The 24,259-nt window shown below is 44.3% G+C and overlaps 2 long non-coding RNA genes across 3 annotated transcripts in view; both read left to right on the top strand.

Moving 5' to 3' along the window:
* The first annotated feature begins 1,388 nt into the window (after positions 1-1,388).
* Positions 1,389-8,143, top strand: LOC134481811 (uncharacterized). The gene is made up of 2 exons (XR_010057649.1): positions 1,389-3,359; positions 7,630-8,143. It is a non-coding gene; the product is annotated as an uncharacterized LOC134481811 (long non-coding RNA).
* Positions 8,144-19,082: 10,939 nt separating this feature from the next.
* Positions 19,083-24,259, top strand: part of LOC120096550 (uncharacterized) — a 5,252-nt gene continuing 75 nt past the window's right edge. Inside the window, exons 1-3 of one of the 2 annotated variants that reach the window (XR_005493082.2) lie at positions 19,083-19,434; positions 20,601-20,752; positions 23,605-24,259. The exon at positions 23,605-24,259 is cut by the window's right edge and continues 75 nt beyond it. This is a non-coding gene — a long non-coding RNA (uncharacterized LOC120096550). Of the gene's footprint in view, positions 19,435-20,210; positions 20,753-23,604 lie in introns of both variants that reach the window. The other variant, XR_005493081.2, reaches the window with a different exon arrangement.

Raw genomic sequence — 24,259 nt, 5'->3', positions numbered from 1 at the left:
AACACACTATATAGAAAAGTCTGGTAAAAGCCAGCTGTGGTGACATATGCCCACAATCATAGTACTTGAGACCTGTAAAAAGATCAGCGAGCCCTTGCCTAGGAAGCGCAAGGCCCTGGGTTCGGTCCCCAGCTCCGAAAAAAAGAAAAGAAAAAAAAAAAAAAAAAAAGATCAGCGAGCCTAAGCAACGAGGAAATCCTACCTCAAAATAAAATAAAATAAAATAAAATAAAATAAAATAAAATAAAATAAAAACTGGTCAGATGAGGTAGTAGCAGATCTGTGTGAGTTCAAGACCTGCCTGGTTTATACAGCTAGTTTTATGCCAGCCAATCAATGCTACACAGTGGGGTAGTGGGGTAGTGAGGGATAGAGAAAATTACAGACAGTTGGCTAGAAGGAAAAGATCAAGGGTTTATTTATTCATGTTACATTTAATTTTGTATTTGGAATTCAAGTAGAGTCTGGGTTTTGGTTTGATTTTTTTTTTTTTTTTTTTTGAGACAAGGTTGCATAAGGCCAGGCTGGGCCTTGAACTCCCAGTCCTCCTGCCTGTACTCCCAAGTGCTGAAATCGAAGCTGTATACCACCATGCCCAGCTGTCGTGGCAATCTTGAGTCAGTGATTGTGACCACCAGAGTATGGGATGAAGGGAATAGTCCACACTAGAAATGCACACAAATTATCGGCATTTTTGGATGGCATCGAAGCTGGTTTTTACAAACTAGATACGTTTGTAAAGGGGGAGGGAGTGTAAATAGAGGATCACGGTGAAGCCCTGGGTATAATGCAAATTATAGGAGGTGAGCAAGGAACAGAGTCTCAGGAGCAGCCAATTACAGAGTAAGGAGAGTCAAATTGAGCTAGTGTATCAACGAGGAGTGAATACCATGGTAAGGAATTGACCACTGGATTTAGTCTGTTAAAGAACACGGACATACACACATGGGCAGCTCACAGACCATTTGTAATCCAGTTCCAGGAGATCCAGTGCTGGCTCTGGTCTTTGAGGGCACTAGGCATGCAAGTAGTGTGTGTGTAGTACATGCACACATACATATATGCAGACAAAACACTCATACAGATAAAATAAAAATAAAGTTTATATATATACAGTATATATATATATATATATATATATATACAGCATACACACACACACACACACACACACACACACTGTAGCTGTCTTCAGACACACCAGAAGAGGGTGTTGAATCCTATTACAGATGGTTGTGATTGCTAGGATTTGAACTCAGGACCTCTTGAGCACTCAGTGCTCTTAACCACTGAGCTGTCTCTCCAGCCCCAAAGTTGTTTTTTGTTTTTTATTTTTTATTTATTTATTTATTTTTTTTAGTTCTTTTTTTTCCGGAGCTGGGGACCGAACCCAGGGCCTTGCGCTTCCTAGGTAAGCGCTCTACCACTGAGCTAAATCCCCAACCTGTTTTTTATTTTTTTAAAGAAAAGAATGAGGAGGAAAGAAGCATTTGAAGAAATGGGGATGGGGCATGCACAAAGGCCTGGGTTTGACTCCCACCACCACAGAAACTGGACGTATCCGGAACTCCAGAAGTGGAGGTATGAGGATCTAGGCCATTCTCAACGTCATAGTGAAGCTGAGATCAGCCTCCTGTACATGAGTCCTGCCTCTAAAAGAAAGAGGGAAAGGAGGAGAGAGAAGAGAGATGAGGAGAAGAATAGAAGGGAGGGGAGTGGGGAGGGAGGGAAAGAGGAAGAAAGAAGACATGGGATCCCAGCACTCAGGAGCAGAGGCAGGCAGATCTCTGAGTTCCCAGGCGACAGCCAGGGCTGCACAGAGAAACCCTGTCTTGAAGAAGAAGGGGACAGGAGAGATTTGCAGGAGAAAGGGATATAAATAGGTAACAGGAAGATGGGAGACCGTGGGAGTCAGTATGCATTATATACATTTGGGAATGTTTAAAAAAAATCAGTTTTTTAAAATATTGAAAAAACTGCAGAAACATGTTTTGATGCATATGACACCAAAGAAAAATTAGGAAAAAAAATACAGAATAAGAAATGAGACTTGCGGGGCTGGGGATTTAGCTCAGTGGTAGAGCACTTACCTAGGAAGCGCAAGGCCCTGGGTTCGGTCCCCAGCTCCGAAAAAAAAGAACCAAAAAAAAAAAAAAAAAAAAAAAAAGAAATGAGACTTGCTGGAGTAGTGTCCTGGAGAGGTTTTGTCTTGGAATCTAGTCCTGCAGCTCTCTATGTGGGAGCACACACTATATCTAGGCGTGCAGTTGGGTAGAGGTGGTGGTGGGAACCTTCGGGTCTCCTATTCTGATAGTTTCAGTTTTATTAGTGGCGTAGAGAGTAATGCTTCTGAGATGAGAAGTGGGAAAGGGTAGTGGGAGTTTGAGGAAGGAGAAGAGAAGGTGTGACATAGTCCTCTGGCTGGGGAGATGAATGGGTTAGAGAAAATACAAGCTTGCGAAGTGTGCCCGCTGCCCAGAGTTCATGAGCATGAGTTTAAGTGCTACAGTTGATGCGATTCTGTTGTTTTCTCTAACACGATCAGCGACCAAGGATGCAGGTCCAGCTGCTGAGAATTCTCCGTCACCAAAATTTGCAAGGGAATAAATAAGTGTAAAGAGAGGGCAGTGAGGAAGAGGATTACATCCATCTTACGGAGAGTGAGTTTGATTCCCCAGGGGATTTAAGATGAGTAGAGACACAGCATAGGGACAGATAGGTCAAGGACAGCAGAAGAGCGGTAGGATCAGTAACGGGCAAGTACAACATCACTGAGCCTTGGCATCAAAGAGCTAGAAGTCTGTGTGGTTCTGAGAGTTCTGCGTCAAGGGGAAAGAGAATCATCTGGGCAGAAGGCAGGCTCTGTCTATTCTCTTTGTGGGTAAGTTTCAACCTCTACCCTTCCTTTTCGTGCCCCACATCTAGATTGATGGGGTAGATAGATCCTGAGGCTATAAATGCAGGGACAATGGAAGAGACTCAAGGTCAGAGTGTGTGATCTCAAGAGCTGGGTGTGGTGGCACAGACCTAAAATCCCAGCACTTGGGAGGTGAGGCACCGGGAACAAAAGATTGGGGAGTTCAGGGCAGTCCTCAGCCATGTTTGAGAGAGTAGAGAGATAGGACCATGCCTTTAATTCGTAAGCCAGCTGGCTCAGCCACCTCCGTGCAGTGTCTGCCAGCCAGATGGCTGTGATCCTCCTCTTCACGTTTCCCTGCTCTGTCCTTCAGTGTTTATTGACCTTTACTGCCTGGCTCCTTTGGCGTCTGACTTTGTAACTTCTGGGTTAAAGTCGTGGATGTGATTAGGGAAGGTAGACTCCAACTGGAGCGTCTTGGATACTTCAGAATGGAAAGCAAGTAAGGCACAAGTAAAGAACGTGGGCAGGGGAATTAGGATGTGGAGCAAGGAGTTCACTCGAAGAGAACCCAAGGGTTGTGGTTGCAGCTCAGCAATACGGCACAGGAAGCCCTGGTTTTGATTGCCAACAGTGAGGGAGTGGGAGAATGAATGAGTGCAAGGTGGTGGTGGTGGTGGTGGTGGTGGTGGTGGTGGTGGTGGTGGTGGTGGTGGCAGCGGCGGCGTAACCTTTACCTGAAATTCCCCAGATAATACAATTACAAATATGTACTTTCTGTAAGGTGAATGGCTTGTATTTACCCCGTCTGTCAGCATAGTGTGGAGTATTCATAATTCAAGATGGTAAGTCTACAGTCCAAGAAAAATTAAACATATGAAATATGCTACAACTTATTTTTTTAAAGATGTATTTATTCATTTATTATATATAAGTACACTGTAGCTGTCTTCAGATACACCAGAAGAGGGCACCAGACCTGATTATAGATGGTTGTGAGCCACCATGTGGTTGCTGGGAATTGAACTCAGGACCTCTGGAAGAGCAGTGGGGAGCTCTTAACCGATGAGCCATCTCTCCAGCCCAATATGCTAAAATTTAATCGTGAGGATGTAGATTGAAATAAGAGGTAGGACTTTAAAAAAAAAACTTCCATAAAAAGACTTATTGGCTATAGGAATAAACACATACATGCATCAGGTCAACACGGCAGGTAAAACGCTGATAACCTGTGTTCTAGTCCAGGACCCCACGTGAAAAAACAAACAAGTGGCCGGGTAATGGTGGTGCACGCCTTTAATCCCTGCACTGGGAGGCAGAGGCAGTCGGATATCTGTAAACTCGAGGACAACCTGGTCTACAGAGCAAGTTCCAGGAAAGCCAGGACTATACAGAGAAACCCTGTCTCAAACAAACAAAACAAACAGACAGACAACAGAGGCAGTGGTACACATTGTAATCCCAGCATCCGTACAGTTAAAATGGGAGATGGAGAGTGAAGGACCACCCACAACCACATAGGCTAGCTAGCCTTACACTGAGACCCTCAACACAGTTGTCTGAGAGCTATTTTGCTGGAATGAAACACCAAGACCAAAAGCAACTCAAGGAGGAAAGGCCTTGTTTGGCTTACATATCCTGAATCGTAGTCCACTGAGGGAGGCCAAGTCAGGGACCTGGAGGCCAGAGTTGACTCAGAATTCATGGAAAAGTGCTGCTTACTGGCTAGCTCCCATGGCTTGCTCAGCTGGCTTTCTTGTAGAACCCAGGACCACAAACCCAGGGACAGCACCACCCACAATGGGCTGGGTCCTCCCATCAATCACTAATTATAAGAAAATGCTCTCCAAGGGGTTGGGGATTTAGCCCAGCGATAGAGCACTTGCCTAGCAAGCACAAGGCCCTGGGCTCAGTCCCCAGCTCCGAAAAAAAAGAAAAAAAAAAGAAAGAAAGAAAATGCTCTCCACAGGATTGCCTACTGTCTAGTAGACACCTTCTCAATGAGGTCTCCTGCTCTTGGATGACTGTAGCTTAGATCAAACTGACATAAAACTAGCCGGCACAAAGATGGAAGGCAAGAACCAATAAACACACACAAACAAAATATAAAAGATTAATTCCATTTTTTTCTACTACCACCATCAAATATTAAGAACACATTGTGGGGCTGGGGATTTAGCTCAGTGGTAGAGCGCTTACCTAGGAAGCGCAAGGCCCTGGGTTCGTTTGGTCCCCAGCTCTGAAAAAAAGAACCAAAAAAAAAAAAAGAACACATTGTCACATTGTATCCAGTACACTGAAAAACTGCTACTGAGAATATAGTCAAAAGAAACTTACTGTGAAGTAGGAAAAGCACTTTGGACACCTGGTATTAATACGTGGTGCCGTGCTTACAATTGACAATAATTCTAACTTATTGTTGTATTTTGTTTTTTTTTTAAATATTTTATTTATTTATTTATTATATATGAGTACACTGTAGCTGCCTTTAGACACACCAGACCAGGGCATCAGATCTCATTACAGATGGTTGTGAGCCACCATGTGGTTGCTGGGATTTGAACTCAGGACCTCAGGAAGAGCAGTCGGTGCTCTTAACCGCTGAGCCATCTCTCCAGCCCCTTGTTTTTTTTTTAAAGACACTTTATGTATGTGAGTACAGTGTAGTTGTCTTCAGACACACAAATAATAGAGGGCTTCGGATCCCATTACAGATAGTTGTGAGCCACCACATGGTTGCTGGGAATTGAACTCAGGACCTCTGGATAAGCAACCAGTGCTCTTAACCTCTGAGCCATCTCTCCAGCCCTCACTTGTATGTCTAACACCTCGCTTAGCACAGCACTATTGCTATGAATAGCCTGACCATGCTTTTGTTTGGAGGAATGTAGATTGGGGGCCTTCGGATTTGGAAGTCAGTGGAATACTTTAAGTGGGGCTTAATAGGTCATCCTAGTAGGAATATGGAAGACAGTTGTGCTGAGGATGATTTGAACTCTGGGGACCTGGCTTACGAGGCTTCAGAGGAAAAGAGTTTTAGTATGCTGTAGAGATCATTCTTGGTGAAGAATGTGGCTGTTTTTTTGCCCTTGTCTGAAGTCTGCCTAGAGCTAAGGTAAAGAGATTTGGATTAATTTCATTGACAGAGGAAGTCTCAAAAAAACAAAAAACAAAAACAAAAACAAAAACCTAGATTTTATCCTGTGGTTCACTCTTATGAGGATCATTTTGATCAAGCGAAGCAAACTGAAAACAGGGAAGATACAAAATGTGTGCTTCAAAGAGTAAAGGGGCACAGGAAGTGGATTGAAGCTAAATGCTGAGTTCAAGAATATCAAGTGGAATTAAGGGGTGGTGGCCTCCGGGCAAGGTCCCACCCAACTAAGCTTATTGTTGTTTATTGTTAATTCGTTTGTAGTTGAAGAAGAGACCTGGTGATTTTCATTTGGACAGAGAAGATATGATTATGCGTCAAAGTGACAGGGAGTGCATTGTGATGGCAATTCTCCGTTGTCATCTTGACTATATATGGAATGAACTACAAGCTAGAACTTATAAAGGTCTTGTGAAAAGGTTAAGAAAGGCTTAGGTCGGGGTTGGGGATTTAGCTCAGTGGTAGAACGCTTGCCTAGGAAGCACAAGGCCCTGGGTTCAGTCCCCAGCTCCAAAAAAAAAAAAAAAAAAAAAAAGAACCAAGAAAGGCTTAGGTCTAGATGCAGCGATACACACCTTCAGTCCCAGCATTCTGGAGACAGAGCTATGCAGATCTCTGAGTTCAAGGCCAGTCTACACAGCAAGCTACAAGACAGCTAAGCTTAGGCAGTGAGGGAGTTGGAAGACAGAAAGCTGGTGGTAACAGAACAGAACAGAACATGTTCCAGCCCCAGTAAGCAGCAGAACTCAACAGATTCAGCCATGTGACTCTGGCTTTAGTGTCAAAAAATAGAAGGGGCTACTAGGACAATTGATGCTGGTCAGCTAGAACTAGGAAGTTCAAGGTGATAAAGAGACCATCATCACTGAGGTGAAATTTTCTGGGAAGTGTTTTTCTGAGATCACAAAGAAGCTGTGTTCCAAAGTTAGTCAAGGTTGTACCTCATGCTGCAGCTGGACTTGGTAATGTGTAAGAGACACCCATTCGGTGTGTTTTTGAAGGCATAAAGGGGTCATGAAGAACAGCTGAGCACTGTGAAAGGCCATGGAAGGCCTCTGTTGCAGTTGACAACTTAGGATTGAAGGGGTCAAAGGAAGAGGTTGAGGCTTGGCACCATGAAAAGAGCCTATGAGAGGCTACTGGTGAAGCCTAATTACAGCAGAAGACACTAGTGTATTAGAGATGCCAATACCATGGAATGATCACCAATGATCACAGCAGCAGCAGTGGAGTGGAGTCAGCCATAACCTAGGGTGCTACAGAGGGCAGAGGTAGAGCCCTTCGGAGGCCCAGAATATCATGTATGGATCCCAGACATTGGAACAAGAAGCTGTGAAGTTGAAGTTGCCTTTGAGACCCAAAGATGTTCAAGATGCCAGAGCTGTGGGATACCCATTGAGGAAAGCTGCTGACAGAGTGGAACCAGGCCAGGAGAAAGAATTGTGTTGTAGTCAACAAAGCTGAAAGGGTGTTGGACAGATGCAGAGTTGGGAGTTTGCCCTGCAGGTTTTTCATCTTGCTTTGGTCCAGTGTTTTTCTCTATGACATTTTTGGAATGTTAATGTATATCCTGTTATGTTGAGACTATGCTATCTGCTTTTATATTTTTATATTATAGGGAATTCCAGTCAAGGGACTGCATGAATCTCAGAAGAGACTTTGAACTTTGGACTTCTGAACATTATTGAGACTATGAAAGACTATGGGAACTTTCGAAGTTGGGATAAATGTAGTTTTTATTATGCTATGGCTAGGTATGGCCACCGTAGACTCATTTTTTTTTTTTGAACAAACCTATAAAAGGCAGGGAGTTTAAATATTCTTGGCTCATTGGAAGTGGAATTATTAAGAAATGTACTTGTCGAAGTGGGTATGGCCATGTTGGAGGAAGTATATATATTCCTTTAGGTGTGGGCTTTAAGGTCCTATGCTTAAACCCCGGTGGTGGAAGAGAGCCTGCTCCTGGCTGTCTGTGGAAGAGTTTCCTCCTGGCTGCCTTTGGATCAAGATATAGAACTCTTGGCTCCTCCAGTACCAAGTCAGCCTGCATGCTGCCGTGCTTTCTACAATAATGACAGTGGACTGAACCAGCCAACACCAGTGAAATATTTGCATTATAAGAGTTGACTTGGGGGGCTGGGGATTTAGCTCAGTGGTAGAGCGCTTACCTAGGAAGCGCAAGGCCCTGGGTTCAGTCCCCAGCTCCAGAAAAAAAGAACCAAAAAAAAAAAAAAAAAAGTGTTGACTTGGAAAATAAAAAAAGAGTTGACTTGGTCATGGTGTCTCTTCACAGCAATGGAAATCCTAAGACAAGGATAAACAATACTAAAATAGAATGTTTGGGGGTTGGAGAGATGGCTCAGCAATTAAGAGGGGCTGGGGATTTAGCTCAGTGGTAGAGCGCTTACCTAGGAAGCGCAAGGCCCTGGGTTCGGTCCCCAGCTCCAAAAAAAAAGAACCAAAAAAAAAAAAAAAAAAAACAAAAAACAAAACACTGGCCGCTCTTTCAGAGGACCCAGGTTCAATTCCCAACACCCACATGGCAGCTCACAGCTACCTGTAACTCCAGTTCTAGGGGATCTGTCCAACAACCTCACCCTGGCGCCTACAAGCAGGCAAAACACCAATGTACATAAATTTTTTTTAAAAGAAGAATCTTTGGTTTTAAAGATGCTTTAAAATTAAAGGCAGCACTCAGAATCATGAATGTCAATTTTCCTTATATTCATTATTTGGATCTATGTATTCCTGTAGAAATCATGCTTTTAAAGGTTCCTTAAGAAAACAAGCAGCCCATATATAATCTGGAAATAAGATTTTGCCTAGCTTGAAGAATAATAATATAAAACTCTGGAAATACCCTAACGAAAATCTGTATCGGTAACTCACAGTAATTGTTAACAAATGTCAGAGCTTAAACTGGTATGAAACCTGTCACATGGGTGTTACTGAACAGATCACCTTGTTATGGTGGCTTATCTTCAGAGGACAGTGAACTTGTCCTGAGGCTGAGAATTCGAGAGTCTGGATGGGTTTTTTGGGAGGTGGGGTGGGGTGGGGAGCACTGTCATCATTGTTCTATTGCAATGGCATTTTGACAGGCAGCCTTGCCATTCTTTTAATTCTTTATAGCAGGTTAAGCCACATTCTCTACGGAAGAGGAACTTTACTGAGACAGATACAAGGTAGCAAGAAGTAGCCTGGAAGCACTGTTAGATCCCCATTCTTTTTTGTTGTTTTGCTGGTTGTTTGGATGGGGGGTGGGTGGTTAGATCAAACACATCTCTGTACCACCTTCTACAATGTCCTGTTTAATCACAGAAAGAAGTCCATGGGCAGCCAGCAACCTCAGCCAGTCCTTGTAAAATATTAGCTTCTGACACAAGTTAATTTTACTTTTTTTTTTTCACAAGTTGTACTGACTGGTTTTATGTGTCAACTTGACATAAGCTGGAGTTATCACAGAAAAAGGAGCCTCCCTTAAGGAAATGCCTCCATGAGACCCAGCTGTAAGGCATTTTCTCAGTTTTCTCAATTTTCTCAATCAAGGGGGAGGGCACAGCCCATTGTGGGTGGTGCCATCCCTGGGCTGTGGTCCTGGGTTCTATAAGAAAGCAAGCTGACCAGGCCAGGGGAAGCAAGCCAGTAAGAAACATCCCCCCATGGCCTCTGCATCAGCTCCTGCTTCCTGACCTGCTTGAGTTCCAGTCCTGATTTTCTTTGATGATGAACAGCAATGTGGAAGTGTAAGCTGAATAAACCCTTTCCTTCCCAACTTGCTTCTTGGTCATGATGTTTATGCAGGAATAGAAACCCTGACTAAGACACAAATGTCCATGCCCATGATATATGTGAGTTTATTCATATTCAGACGTACATGGCCACACTGTATGGGACCATGTGTGTGCCTGTGCAAGTGGAGGCTCCAGGTTGATATTGAGACTCTTCCTTAAGGGATCTTCCACCATATTCTGAGGCTGAATCTCCCAGTCAAACCCTCATCAAGCCAGCCTCTGTTTGCTGTCTAGGTATCCCCTGCCTGCACTTTCGAGGCCTGGAATTTCATGCCACCATGCCTGCCCAGAATTTACATGAGTTCTGGATCTAAATCCTGGCTCTCTTGCTTGCCTCCCATGCAGTTTAACCACTGGGCTATCCTGCACAGCTCTACCTCTCTGTTTTTAAAATTTTTATTATTTTTATTTTTTGTTTTTTGTTTTCTGTGACAGGATTTAGCCCTCCTGCAACTTGCTCTGTAGACTGGAGGCCTCACCTACCTCTGCCCCCTGAGTGCTGGAATTAAAGGCATGTGCCACCATACCTGGCTTTTATTTATTATTTTTATGTGAGTACATGTAGGTGCCACATGGCATGAATGTGATCGTCAAAGGGCTGGGTTCTCTCCTTTGACCTTTGCGTGGGGTCAAGGAATTGAACTCAGGTCATCGGGCTAGCACCACAAGCACCTTTACCCGACTAGCCATCCCCATTGGCCCACTTTGTTTGTCTGTTGGTTTTTAAGACAGTGCATCACCAGACAGTGGTGGCACATGCTTTTAATCCAGCAACTCCTAAAGGGAGATAGAGGCAGAGAATCTCCAGAAACTCATGGTGGGAATGGAGGCAGGAAAAACAAAAACAAAAACAAAAAAAAAAAAACAAAGACTCAACAAGGTGGAAGGCAGGGGTCCATCTGAGTGGAGCTCTCATACCTTCTCCAACAGAGCCACACCCCCTAACCCTTCCCAAAGAGTTCATCAACAAGGAACTAAGCATGCAAGTATGTGAGCCTGTGGGGGCCATTTTTATTCAAATCACCACATTTGCCACACAGTAAAAAAAAAGACAACTGGGGGCTGGAGAGATGGCTCAGTGGTTAAGAGCAGTGACTGCTCTTCCAAAGGTCCTGAGTTCAAATCCCAGCAACCACATGGTGGCTTACAACCATCTGTAATGAGATCTGATGCCCTCTTCTGGTGTGTCTGAACAGCTACAGTGTACTTATATATAATAAATAAATAAATCTTTAAAAAAAAAAAAGACAACTGGACACATGAAAGTTTTCCTTTCCTTCTCTCCTGAAGAGCCTCTTCATTATCCAGCATTTTCCTATAGAACTTGAATACCCAACCGAGTCTAGTAGTTCTGAGACCATGCTTCCATCACTAACTAAAACTGGGGTGGGCAAGTATTAGAGATGACCTTCCTTGACCCCTCTGAGTGTACTGGTCAGACTTGTTCATGTGATAACTCCAGCAGCCATCTGGTGTCCTGCTTTAACGACACTCGCAGCAACTGTCCGTTGCTGACAAGCAGGAAGATGGTTCAGAAGACAGTGAGAGAGAAACTTTAAACACTCCCGGACTCATCAGTAATTATATCAGCTGCGGCAGTCACCACCACCTGGCTACAGAGTCTTGTTCTTGACACCGAACCCCATGTGGTCCTGAGGAATAACCTCATACAAACCTTCATGGTACATTTCAAGACATACTTCAATGCAGGGCCTAGTGGTACACACCTTTTACCCCAGCACTTAGAAGGCAGACACAGATGGATCTCTGTAAGTTAAAGCCAGCCTGGTCTACAGGGCCTTAACTTTCAGGCCATCCAAAGGAACAAAGTGAAATCCTATTTCAGAGATGATTTGTACTTGATTGTAGAATTGACTGGAACAAACGTTATGGCAGTGCCAACTCTGAGGATATGCATCTTCTGTTGACCCCACAAACACATGAGCAATACCATCAATTCCATGGGACCGTGAAAGGCACCCTGGTTCCTGGTTGAGCAAAGGCTTGAATCCCCGGTGACCATGAAAGGATGGTAGGCATTTTGCCTGGCTCTCGGGAAACCAGACCCCATCACTAACCACATCCCTCCATAGATTTGTGGCCATCAGTCAAGTAAGGGCAATGCCCCATGCCCCTGCATAGGTAGAGAACGTGACCTCAAGTCATGTAGGCTCAAGGCAGCTCTCTATTACAATGAGGTACCCAAAGGTCTGGAGGCTTAGCCAATGAACTTTCTTTCCCAGACACTCCTCCCTGCAAAAGATTTTTAATCTCAGGTCCACCCTGATAAGTGGGGTGCGGTTTTATTCATCCACTTTCCACCATGACAATAAACACCTTAAAACCACAGACTGTTTCTTTTCATTGGGATCTGTGGAACAGAGGCATGTCAGCATTTAGCTCCAACATCTTCATTACCATTCCAATCAGAAACTGGTACAAATGTCTCCTGGCTAGTGTTATAGACAGTCTCCTTAATGTCAGAATTGGCTTCCTAGATCTTCTGGCTGAGGGTAGCTCAGTGGGATCCATTTTAGTAATGCCCAAAATTAGTCATTTCACAGCACTTATAAACCATGCAAACCAGAAGTGCATGCTCATGGACCTGTTATTCTTGAAGGACCTGACTTAACGTTCTCCAGCACTGAGACAAGAGTGTGGTGGTACACCTCTGCAGTCCTAGATCGTGTGAGGTAGGGGCACAATGATCAGGAGTTCAAGGCAATCCTAAGCTACACATCGAGTCTTCGGCCAGCTCAAGGTATGCGACATACAGTCCCAACCCCAATTCCCTAACACTGGCAGCAACATCAGCTGGCACAATCAGTCTGGGATGTGCCTATGTGTCAGGATTTAGAGTCTCTTTGTTCTAGGACACCGTTGGGTCCCAGATGACTTAAGAATGGAGAAAGCAATTTGAGCACTCGGAAACATTGTGTATTCTTTCTCTGCTCTGGACAGTGGATGTGATGTGATTACCTGCTTCCATGACTGCCTTACGTCCCTGCCATGGACTGTAACCTCAAGTGGCAAGCTGCAATAAATCCCTTTCCCTAAGTTGTTTTGTCAGGGTTTTTTTTCCTTCTTTATCACAACAAGAAAAATTCTTGATAGAATTCTGACTTTTTTTTTTTTTTGGTTCTTTTTTTCGGAGCTGGGGACTGAACCCAGGGCCTGGCGCTTCCTAGGCAAGCACTCTACCACTGAGCTAAATCCCCAACCCCTCTTGATAGAATTCTAACAGTGCACCTTCACAACATAAACTTAGGTAAGTTATCCAACTTTTGGCACCTGGGAACAATTTTTAACTCTCAGTTCCAGTCTGTGACCTAGGTCAAGCCATCATCCTTCCACTGGTCTCATCTTGATGAAATTCTAAATGTTAGTTGCCCCAATGAACCTCTATTCTTGCAGGGTTGGTTTTTGTTGTTGTTTTGTTTTATTTTGAGACTGGGACTTACTAGGTAGCCTCAGCTGGCCTAGAACGTGCAGTGTACAGCAGGCTGGCTTTAAACTCACAGAGAATTGCCTCTCGGTTCTAGGAGTAAAGGCATGTGCCAGCACACCTACCTTCGTGACTAGACTTTTGTTCTGGTCTCTATTTTAGAATTTAATTTCCAATGACCTAGACGACTCATCTGATCTCTAGGCAGATTATAAACCCCCCAATAATCTTCAAACAATTACCACTCTAGACCGCCAGTTTGAATTCCACAGCATCTCCTCCTGAACTTGTTGATTCTGTGCCAGCTTGAGTCTGGCTAGCTGCTCCCCTCCTGCCATTCATTGACAACAGCCTCACAAACTTTAGCCTGGTATGAAATATTTCAAACATGCCTGCTCATAGCCAGAAATCCTGAGATCCAGCCTCATGCAAATGAATTTGTTCAGTGCTGACTCTGAGATAGGATAAAAAGACAGGGGAACATTTAAAAAAAATAGGATAGTTGGCTGGTGAGGTGGCACAGTAGGTACAGATTTTTGAAATAGTGTCTTTGGCTAGTGAGATGGCACAATAGAGACAGGCTCTTGCCACACAAGCCTACTTACCTGAGTTTGATCCCTAGAACCCATAAGGTAGCAGGAGAAAACCAGCTCCAGAGTGTCTTATGATTGACGTATATGGGCAGCAAGCTCCAGTGAGGCTCTTGTCTGCTTCCCACAGCTTTGGAGTTACAGTAAGTGCACTGCCATGCCACAGTGTTTACCTGGGTGCCTGTGTTTGACAGTAAGCCTTCTTAACCATCCTGGAATGTCTTCAATAGCACCCGAAGTCATTTTCTTCAACAATGTAGCCATTTTTTTTTCCGGAGCTGAGGACCGAACCCAGGGCCTTGCGCTTGCTAGGCAAGCACTCTACCACTGTGCTAAATCCCCAACCCCCAATGTAGCCATTTTTAAGTTGCCTGTGCACCAGCAAATAACTTTCCCGTGTACATTCAAGCATCTCTAATAAAACTGCAAATGAAAGATGTGAAATTAGGAGGGGAACTTGGGAAGGAAGGTATTCAGGGCAAGTAGCAGAGAGATGAGGGAGTAATGGGGGGTGCGATGACAAAAATACAGTATATATATATATATATATATATATATACATACATACATATATTGAAATGGAGAATACAGTATATACACATATGAAATAGTCAGAGAATAACACAATATATACATATATGAAATGGTCAGAGAATAATACAGTATAGAAATAGAGAACAATACAGTCAGAGAATATTAAAAAGCATTTAACCGGGCTGGAGAGATGGCTCAGCAGTTAAGAGCACCCGACTGCTCTTCCAGAGGTCATGAGTTCAATTCCCAGCAACCACATGGTGGCTCACAACCATCTGTAAGGAGATCCGATGCCCTCTTCTGGTGTATCTGAAGACAGCTACAGTGTACTTATATATATAATAAATAAAATAAATCTTTAAAAAAAAAAAAAAAGCATTTAACCTCCATATGGCTCAGTATAGCACTGATTTCTTTGACCCTTGTGGCCTTATCAGACTATATAATCTCTTTTTTAAAAAGTAGGGAAGTCCTCTTAGGATCCTTTTGAACAACTTATGTAGTCAGGTATAGGGGTCAGGAGACAGAGGCAGGTGGATCTCTCAGTCGGATCGAAGACCAGCCTGGTCTACAGAGCAAGTCTCAGGATAGTCAGGGGTACACAGAGAAACTCTGTGGCAAAAAAAAAAAAAACCAAAAACAAAAACAACCCTACACACACAAAATAAAAACCAAGGAAGCAGGTTATATCACTTACAGTGCACACAGAACCTTGCTTGGCATGCGTGAGGCCCTTTGTTCAATCTTCAGTACTGCTTACATTATACAAGCACTCAAGAACCGATGACAGAAAGAATCATCCAGAAACAAAAGACCTACAGAATGCTGCATATGTAGAAGTTAGTCACACAGACAGTGACCAAAGACACTAAGAGGCCAAAGGCCTTTAATCCCAGCAGTTTTGAAGCAGAGATGGGTTTATCTCTGTGAGCCTGAGGCCACCTGGCCTGCATAGGAAGTTCCAGTCCAGGCAGAGTTACATGGCGAGACACTGTCTCAACAAAATGAAGCAAAATAGAAACAATAGGCTGGAGAGATAGCTCCGTAGGTGAGAGTGCTTGTTGCTCTTCTATAGAACCAGTTCAGTCCCTAACCTGACGTTTTTCTTTTTCTTTTTAAGAACATGTTTAGAGTTATTTTTTCTTTACGTTTAATTTCTTTGTTTTGTGTGGATGTGTGCACATGTACACCAGGGCACACTCATCTTCCAGAAGGTACCTAGTGAAAAAATTTGCTCTCTCCTTCCACCCTTTGAGACCCAAGAGTGGCCAGACTTGCTGAAAGAGGTCTTTACTTCCTGGGTTCTCCTTTTTACCTTCTGATATGTGAGATTATAGATGATTCCAATTGTCTTCGTTGGATTATATCTGCTAAAGTAAAACCAGAACCCAGTAGGGCTGTGCAAGGGTTTAGTCTATGCCCTTTCCTTGAGAAGAGTTTTCTGGGGAGAGTTCTAGAAAATTGCAGGTTTGTAGATAGGAAGGGAGGAAGGCCTCACATATTTGCTAATTGTGCTGGGTTTTTTTTTTCCCCCTCTTAGATGGAGGAGGCTGCAGCCAGGCTTTGGGGTCAGAAGCTCCTTTCCTTTGCAGCTCCCACAGTTTCCCCTCTCTTTCTATCCTGTCAGAGAGTAGCCTCAGCAAGAGGTCAGAGCAGTGGAGGTCAAGTACCAGGCAGAGAATTCCCCTAGGAAGTCCTCCTTCTCAGGCGAGGCAATGTCTGGAAATAACATCCATCTTGCGTAAGGAACATGGACTGCACAGGCCAGGCCTTTCCCTTTCCCACTGCTAACGAATGGTTTGGCTGCACAACGTGAGAGCTGCCAATTCCCTTCACTTTTGGGCAGCGTCTGCTGTTCTCTCCCTGGGTACTATAAAGTTCTTAATCGGGACCAGCAGATGCTTCTGCACTGATTCTATTTGGCTAGAGACTCCGAGCATCTGGGGACAAGTCGAGAACTGGAAATAGATCCTGCCCATTGACTCAGCCTGACAGGAGGGTTACTTGGCGTCTTAATCCCACGCCAAGTAAGGACTTGTCAGTGGGGAGGAGGACATACTATCCGCTCCCTCTCTGGGTCTGGTTTTGTTCCAGAAGTGACTTTTATATTGAAACAGAAGTAGGAACAGCTGATACAGTGTTATATTCTCCCTCTTGAAAACTAACAAAGCCATATAGTTCCAAAAGTCTGGTGACGTGCTTCCTGTGAAGCAGGAATTTCACAGAACACTACCCCTATCTAGGCCATCTGGAGAAGCAATCTCTTGTCTCCCAAAGTAGAGGCACTCATAGCTTACTTCCTTCCTTCCAGCTGAAGAGCTTGTCGTTTTATCCACCCTAGGGTAAGGGTCTATATTCCATTTGTTTGGCTTTTTGAAACAATGTCTTAGGCTGAATCCCAGGCTGGCCTGGAACTTACTATGTAGCCCAGTGTTGTCACTTTCAGTAATCCCCCTGCCTCTGCAATGTTGGGATAACAGGTGGGAGTCAATCACACCTTTCTCAAAAACTTAGCACTATTTAATAGGTAAATTACATTCTACTCCTGCTTTTACCTGCAAGACTTGATAAAAGCGGGGACATTTCTTTATGAGGTAACACTCCTTTGCCATTGGATTCATGAACGAAGATTGATGGAGTCCATCTTTCCCTCCTAACCTTTTCTCTGCTGCAAATTCTGATGGCCCTGGTCAACCACAGCATCCCTGAGGTCCTCTGTCATGAGGAACCTTTCCCCCTAAGATTTATTTATTTATTTCATGTGTGAGTGCTCTATTTGCACGCTAGCAGAGGGGATTAGGTCACATTATAGAGGGTTGTGAGTCACCAGGTAGTTGCTGGGAATTGAACTCATGACCTCTGGAAGAGCAGCTAGGACTTTTAACCCCTGAGCCATCTCTCTAACCCAAGGGTTCATTAAATGGATTTGGATCCCATAACCTCAGCTTGGAGCCCAGTTCTAGAGGTTCTGACTAAAGTAACCTTAGGTAAGTTACATGGTTTCTAGTTTTGGGTTTTTTTTTTTTTCTCTCTAAACTAGTTTGATACTGTGCTTAAATCCCAGGTGGTATATGAAAGCGTTTGAGGAGCTGGGAATTAATTTTAGTAGAGAAGCACTTCCTGGCACATGCAAATTCTGGATTCCGTTTCTATCACATATACAGTATCTCACATAGTACAGATGTTCTACCAGCTGTCCTGAGGACGAGGCAGAACTGTTTGCTCCTGAGATCGTCCTGTCATAATATACAATTTGACTTGTGGTTTTGGGTGTTGAGGAAATAATCACGGTCTTAAAAAATGCTACTATACAGCTAAGCTTCGTGTTTCATCCCTGGCTTTAAAAAATGTCGCCTGAATGTAATGATTCACACCTGTACTCTCAGCCCTCGGGAGGCTGAGGTGGGAGGATTGCTGCAAATTAAAGGCTGGCCTGGGCTATAATGTGACACCCTAGAAAGAGAGAGAGAGAGAGAGAGAGAGAGAGAGAGAGAGAGAGAGAGAGAGAGAAACACCTCTGTGTGGAGCTGTGATCTTAGCACTTGGGAGGGAGAAGCAGGAGAATATCATTGTACATCTATTTGATATGCATAATTAATGTGTTAGGTTAATAAAACAAAACCTTTAAAAGTTAAATTAGGGTGGCTGGAGAGGTGTCTCAGAAATTAAGAGTGCTGACTCTTCTTCCAGAGGTCCTGAGTTCAATTCCCAGCAACCATTCCAACTTCTAACTCCCAAATCCCATCTGTAATGGGATCTGATGCCCTCTTTGGGTGTGTCTGAAGATAGATATAGTGTACTCATATACATAAAATAAATAAATCTTTTTTTAAAAGTTCAACTAGAATGGTAAGATGGCCCACATAGTAAAAGCATTCACCAAGCAAGCCTGATGTCATAAGTTCAATCCCTGGACCCTATATGAAAATGCAAGGAGAGATGTGACTTCCAAAAGTTGTTCTTCATCTACATATATGTATACACAGGCATTTTAGTAATAGAGGGAGAGGGAGGATGAAGGGGAAGCGGAGGGGTGAGGGGAGGGAGATGAAGAGAAATGAAGACGTTTGGCAAAGGGAAAAGTTAAAAGATAGGAAAGATAGAGGTATGGATAGAAAGAAAAAATATGGGAACATTCAAAGGGAAAGGAGCCCTTGGCCCAGAGTGTGGCTGAAGCTTCCTTTTAGCAACCGACAAGCAAGAATTCCCCTGCACAGTTAACAATGGCTTAAGGCCTTCTTCCCTTCCCAGCGGTAAACCTGCCCTTTTCTAGGAATCTCACTGAAAACTCCATTTACAGCTCCTGCAGTCCCAATGGCTCCTGGCTAAAAACCATTACGTGGTACAATATGGATGGTTCAGCATGCTGGGCTGGGACTCCCCCTTGCAGAGCCACACTTGGGTATGTCGTACTTTGTGCAACTTTTCTTTAAGAAGACTATGCCTTAGCCCTCAGGTGTGCTTTTATCTTTTTCAGGGCTGCCTTTCTATGTAACTTTAATAAAACCCCAACTCTGTGTCACACCCACCAGCCCTGAGAGTGGTTTCTACATTGTGGCCATGAAGCTCTGTTTGGCTGAGCTTGAAGTTCCAACACAATCAGGGGAATTCCCCGGGATGCTAAGGGTGACAATGTGGAGCTGCGCATCATCCCCAGTGCTGACAGTAATACCTAGGGTTAAGAACATATCATCTTGGTCTGGAAAGATGCCCCAATGGTTAAAAGTGCTTGCGGTCGGGCTGGGGATTTAGCTCAGTGGTAGAGCGCTTACCTACGAAGCGCAAGGCCCTAGGTTCGGTCCCCAGCTCCGAAAAAAAAAGAACCAAAAAAAAAAAAAAAGTGCTTGCGGTCAAGCCTGGTTGATAGGGTCCCCTTTTTTAAAAAAAAAGACTACACCTTCCAGTTTCCCTTGCGGCCGGAAGGGCGGGACTATGGGAGGAAATGTAATGCAATAAATTTTACCTTCTTATGAAGGTCGTTGTTTCTCCTCGCCCGCGCCCTTTTAGGCACTCTCTCCTCCACCTGTGTGCTATTTCATATATGGCTCAATTCTCCGTAGGTGAGATAATGTTCCCTCTCTGAGTGGTCAATAAGCATGACCCCGTCTGACTAAGGTCAAGACGTCCTTCTCCGTTTCTGCCTTCTGTCTTTTAAAGATGCATTAGAAGCCAAGCGGTAGAGGTGCATCCCTTTATACTAGTACTTGGAAGGCAGAGGCAGGTCTGTCTCTGTAAGTTCGAGGCAGCCTGATCTACACAGTGAAACCTGTCTTTAAAAGTAAAAAAAGTCGGGGCTGGGGATTTAGCTCAGTGGTAGAGCGCTTACGTAGGAAGCGCAAGGCCCTGGGTTCGGTCCCCAGCTCCGGAAAAAAAGAACCAAAAAAAAAAAAAAAAAAAAAAAAAAAAGTCAGAAATGTAACAGACATGTTCTGAGAATTCAGATCTACATGGTAGAAGGAGAGAACTGAACCCACAAGCTGTCTCTGAGCTCCATACGCAATGGTGGCACACGGGACCGCACATAATAAATATAATACAAAACATTCTCTTTAATATAGTATACTAATACCTGGGTATCTAAATTTTACTTCTAAACTACTGAATAGGCACAACTGTGACTCATTGTTTCAGGGACTAACAGCTATTACAAGATTTCACAGTGTCCAGAAAAAAAAGGAAGCAAGAATCGGGATCTGGGGAAAGCAGCAGGTGTTGTGTGTGGCTGAGGGGAGGACGCGGTCATCCCGGGCTACACGAAACCCCCGTCCCAGTCGGTCATTTAATCAGTCTGTGTCTTGGCTGACACTGACCCTGAGTCCCATTGCTGTCCTGGCAGGAGTAAAGATACTCTAGAAAGACGTGTGCCTCTCCCTTTGGCTATCAGACCATCGAAACAATGGACCCCAAGAAGTTGGAATTTCCCCAGGAATCTCATGCTGGGAAAAGGAAAAGGCTGGAAGCCTGGTGCCTGGCAGAGTGGGAGAACGGAGCTGAGACACTAGTGACGGTTGGGGCAGCATTTTGACCAGCCTGCTTAGTTACACATAGCCTCATGTCAAGACCGAAGGTGGATTCCGTTCCTCTTCACAATGTTGACATATCGAATAAACATCCTCTTTCTGGTTTTGGTATTACTCGTTTCTGTAATTAGCCAGTTGAGACTGGTTTGCTAGGGCTTACTTGGGCTTTGAGCCCAACAACTCCTCCAATAACGGTTGCCTTTCAGGTTGTCAGGATGTTGTGGCAAGCACGCTGCCCGCGGAGCAGGCTCATCAACCCCTACTTCCGGGCCTTTGCCTGTGTCTTTGAGGCAATCAGCTGATGAGGGACCCGATATTCCCAACCTGCTACGCAATGATTCATCACTGTAGAGGAACAGTAAGCAAACTGTAACTGTTGTATGGTATTTTGTTTGTTTTGTTTTTGAATCAGGGTTTCCTGAAGCCTGTTCTGGCACTGAAACCTGAACAGGAACCTGAGGGGAACTCCTCAAAAACCCATAAATATCCCACCTTAAGCTGGGCAGGATAGCATGTATATGGAACACCAGCATTTTCAAGGCTGGCATAGGAGAATCATGAGTTTGAGGATAGCCTGGGCTACATAGCAAGAGCTTGTATCTAAACAAAATCCTTATTTTAAGTTGCATGGTGTAGAAAGCACTGCTTGCTTTTTATGTTTTTAATAAGATGGTTGGGGAGAAACTGTCTGTCTCTCAAGGCTCCCAAATGAAATATTAAGCCAGGACCAACATCAACATAGGATCAAAATCTACACCATTACAAGAAAGTTAGTAGGAGGCGTCAGAACGTTTTCCTGCTTTGGAATATTTGCTTGCTCAGTTTGACAGAGATGAAGCAAAGGCGGGATATGGGGCCCAATACTCTGAGATCACCAAGCTAGCCCATCTTCAGGCAGAAGGCTATCTTCCACCTCTGGGACATCTTTGTCTTGTCATAATGTTATTCCATATCGATCTGACCATGCGAGTTTTCATCTTAACAGAGTTGCCAAAATTTTGGTTCACTTCACTATCTAGGGAAAGCGCACAGGTAACCAGGGTAAGACATTTCTGGAAAGGCAAGCGAGCACACGAGCGAGCAGGCGGGTTTCGCAGTTTGCCGACTTCGTGCTTCTTCACCTGCGGGAAGTTCTTTCTGACCAGTCGACTAAAGACCATGAAGTTCAGTCCTCAGTTTCGGATGGCTTTCCACAGGAACACATTTCTTTTTCTTTTTTCTTTTCTTTTTTTTTTTTTTTTTTTTTTTGGTTCTTTTTTTTTTCGGAGCTGGGGACCGAACCCAGGGCCTTGCGCTTGCTAGGTAAGCGCTCTACCACTGAGCTAAATCCCCAGCCCCAGGAACACATTTCTTACATCCCTCCCAGTGAGGATCTAACTCGGACAAAGAAGCTGTGCGCGTGGTTGCATGTGCAGAACTTAAACGAAGAACGGAAACACTGAAGAAACGGAAGCTGGAGACTTAGCGGAAATGTTCGTGAGTAAACGGAAGCGCCCCCAGAACGTGAGAGTATTTGTCTCCTGTGTGAATGTCTGTCAAGATGTATCTTCGAAGGGCCGGGAAGGGCGGGGTGGGGGTGGGGGTGGAGGTGGGTGACCCTACATGATGGTCCCACTGAAGGGCTGGGAGGATGACCCCAGCTCCACTGGTGCAGTGCTCGCTGTGCAAGCATGGTGATGGCATGAGCTTCTTTCCCAGCATCCACATGAAAGGCTGGGCTCAACAGCATATATTCCTGTAACCCTAGAGTTGGAGAGGTAGAAACAGGAGGATCCTTGGGGCTTACTGGCCACCTAGTGTAGTGGAACTAGGGATCTCCAGGTTCAGAGAGAGAACTATGCCAGTGAAAGGGCCCACGCTGGTAAAGGAGCCTGCTGTAAAAGTCTGGAAACCTGAGTCTGGGCTCCGGGGCCCTATAAATGTTGAAGCAGAGAACCAAGCTCCACAAAGTTGTTCTCCAACCTCCCCATGTGCTTTCTGGTTTTTTTGTTTGTTTGTTTGTTTGTTTTTTCGGAGCTGGGGACCGAACCCAGGGCCTTGTGCTTGCTAGGCAAGTGCTCTACCACTGAGCTAAATCCCCAACCCCACCCCATGTGCTTTCTGGAGCGCTCACAGCCACACCCACAACAAATAAATAAGAATAAAGTAGAGAGCAACCGAGGACGTCACAACATCAAGTCGTTGTTAGGACATCAGCAGTTCAGTTCACACAAATCAGCAAGGGCAGTTCGAGCCAGTAGAAACAGCAAGGCTCTGACAATCAACCAGAGTCTGCAGAAGTAGCAAGAAGCAGCTGGAATATCATAAGAAGCTCTCTACGAAGTCACAGAAGTCCTGACATTGATCAGCGAAGAAGGCAAGGGAAAGAATGCCACGGCATCGACCACTGTCTGTTGGGCTATACTTACACCCTTTCCAAACATCACGCATTCTCTCAAGTGTCCACCACGTGCCCTTTTTCCAGACAGCTTCCAGAAAAACACGTCTGTTCTCAGCACAATACCCTCCCACGTGTCTGCTTCAGCCAAACATCCTCTCAGAAGACAGTCTCCAGAAAAACAGCACGTGACACAACTGAGTCTCTGAAGAAACCGGAAGTTTCCACTCCATTTTGGTCATGGTATTTTGTCACAGCAATGGAAAAGTAGCTAATACAGCTGCCTAGTACCAAGACAAAGAAAAATACTTCAGTGAGTGGCATCAAAAAACCCTCGATGCGGCTTTAGACCAACCTTAATAGCATAGACTCAAATTAGGCACTCTGTCCTCTGCCAACATCTAGAACATGCCAGTTTTGACCCTTTCCCTAACTGCAAGATACTCTGGGAGGTTAAGCCAGCTTCCTAGAGAATTATATACCATTGGTTAAAGTCAAGACAGCTAGAATGAAAGTCTAAGATAATGTAAAAGTTTATGTTGTTCTGCAATGCAATTTAAGTAAACCCAGATTTTGCACAATTTCTTGACCCTGCTGCACCAGGACCTATATAATGATCTATGGTTCTATTTTGCCTGTCATTTCTAGTCAGTATTTAGCCTGGTCACTCTAGATCCTGGGCATGGAATAAAGTAGGAGTTGAGCTTGATGGTACATGCCTATAACCCCAGCATTTGGGTTGGAGAGGCAGGAGGATAACTGTAGTGAAATTTTTGTTTCTTTAAAAGAGCAGAAATGCTATGTGAATTTTTTTTGTTTTGTTTTAATTCCAGATGCAGAACACGAGGTTGCTTCAGTGTCCACAGCAGCTATTACTTGTTTCGTGCTCTGGCGGGAGCGTGATTTTGCCAGCTGAAGATAGTTTACGTTTGGAATTCTGGGAACTCTTGAGAAAATATAAAAATACTAGCACCCCAAGAGGCACTGGTGCCTGCTGCTCCCCTGCTGCTTGCTGCTTTCGAATTGCTGTTTGAGGATTGCTGGATGATTGCTGGATTGCTGCTTGCTGATTGGAGATACCTGACAACGAAGATTGGACCAGCCCCAAGGAACTGGACGCCCCTTATAAGCAGGAACTGTTCTGACAAGATTAATGCCCCCTTCCCCTCTAACCTCCTTTCTCTCCTACCTAGTGTTGGGGGATTAGAAGGGATGGGGGTGGAGGTGACTGGGAGGTAGAAGAAAAAGAATCCAATGAAAAGGCCAAAAGTCCAGTGACAGATAAGAACTTCAAGTCATCCCTACTTCCTATTTAATTCAAAGCCAACCTGGGCTACATGAGAGGCCCTGTGTCAAATGAACAACACAAAGTTCTATTGTTGTTTTAACTAAGCAATCAGGATTTCTTTCATTTTTATTTTTGTTTTTGTTTTTTGTTTGTTTTGATTTGTATAGCCCTGGCTGTCCTGGAACTCCCTTTGTAGACCA

The sequence above is a fragment of the Rattus norvegicus genome, chromosome 14 (assembly GCF_036323735.1).
Source record: "Rattus norvegicus strain BN/NHsdMcwi chromosome 14, GRCr8, whole genome shotgun sequence".
Taxonomy (NCBI): domain Eukaryota; kingdom Metazoa; phylum Chordata; class Mammalia; order Rodentia; family Muridae; genus Rattus; species Rattus norvegicus.
This window is presented reverse-complemented; position numbering and strand designations above follow the sequence as displayed.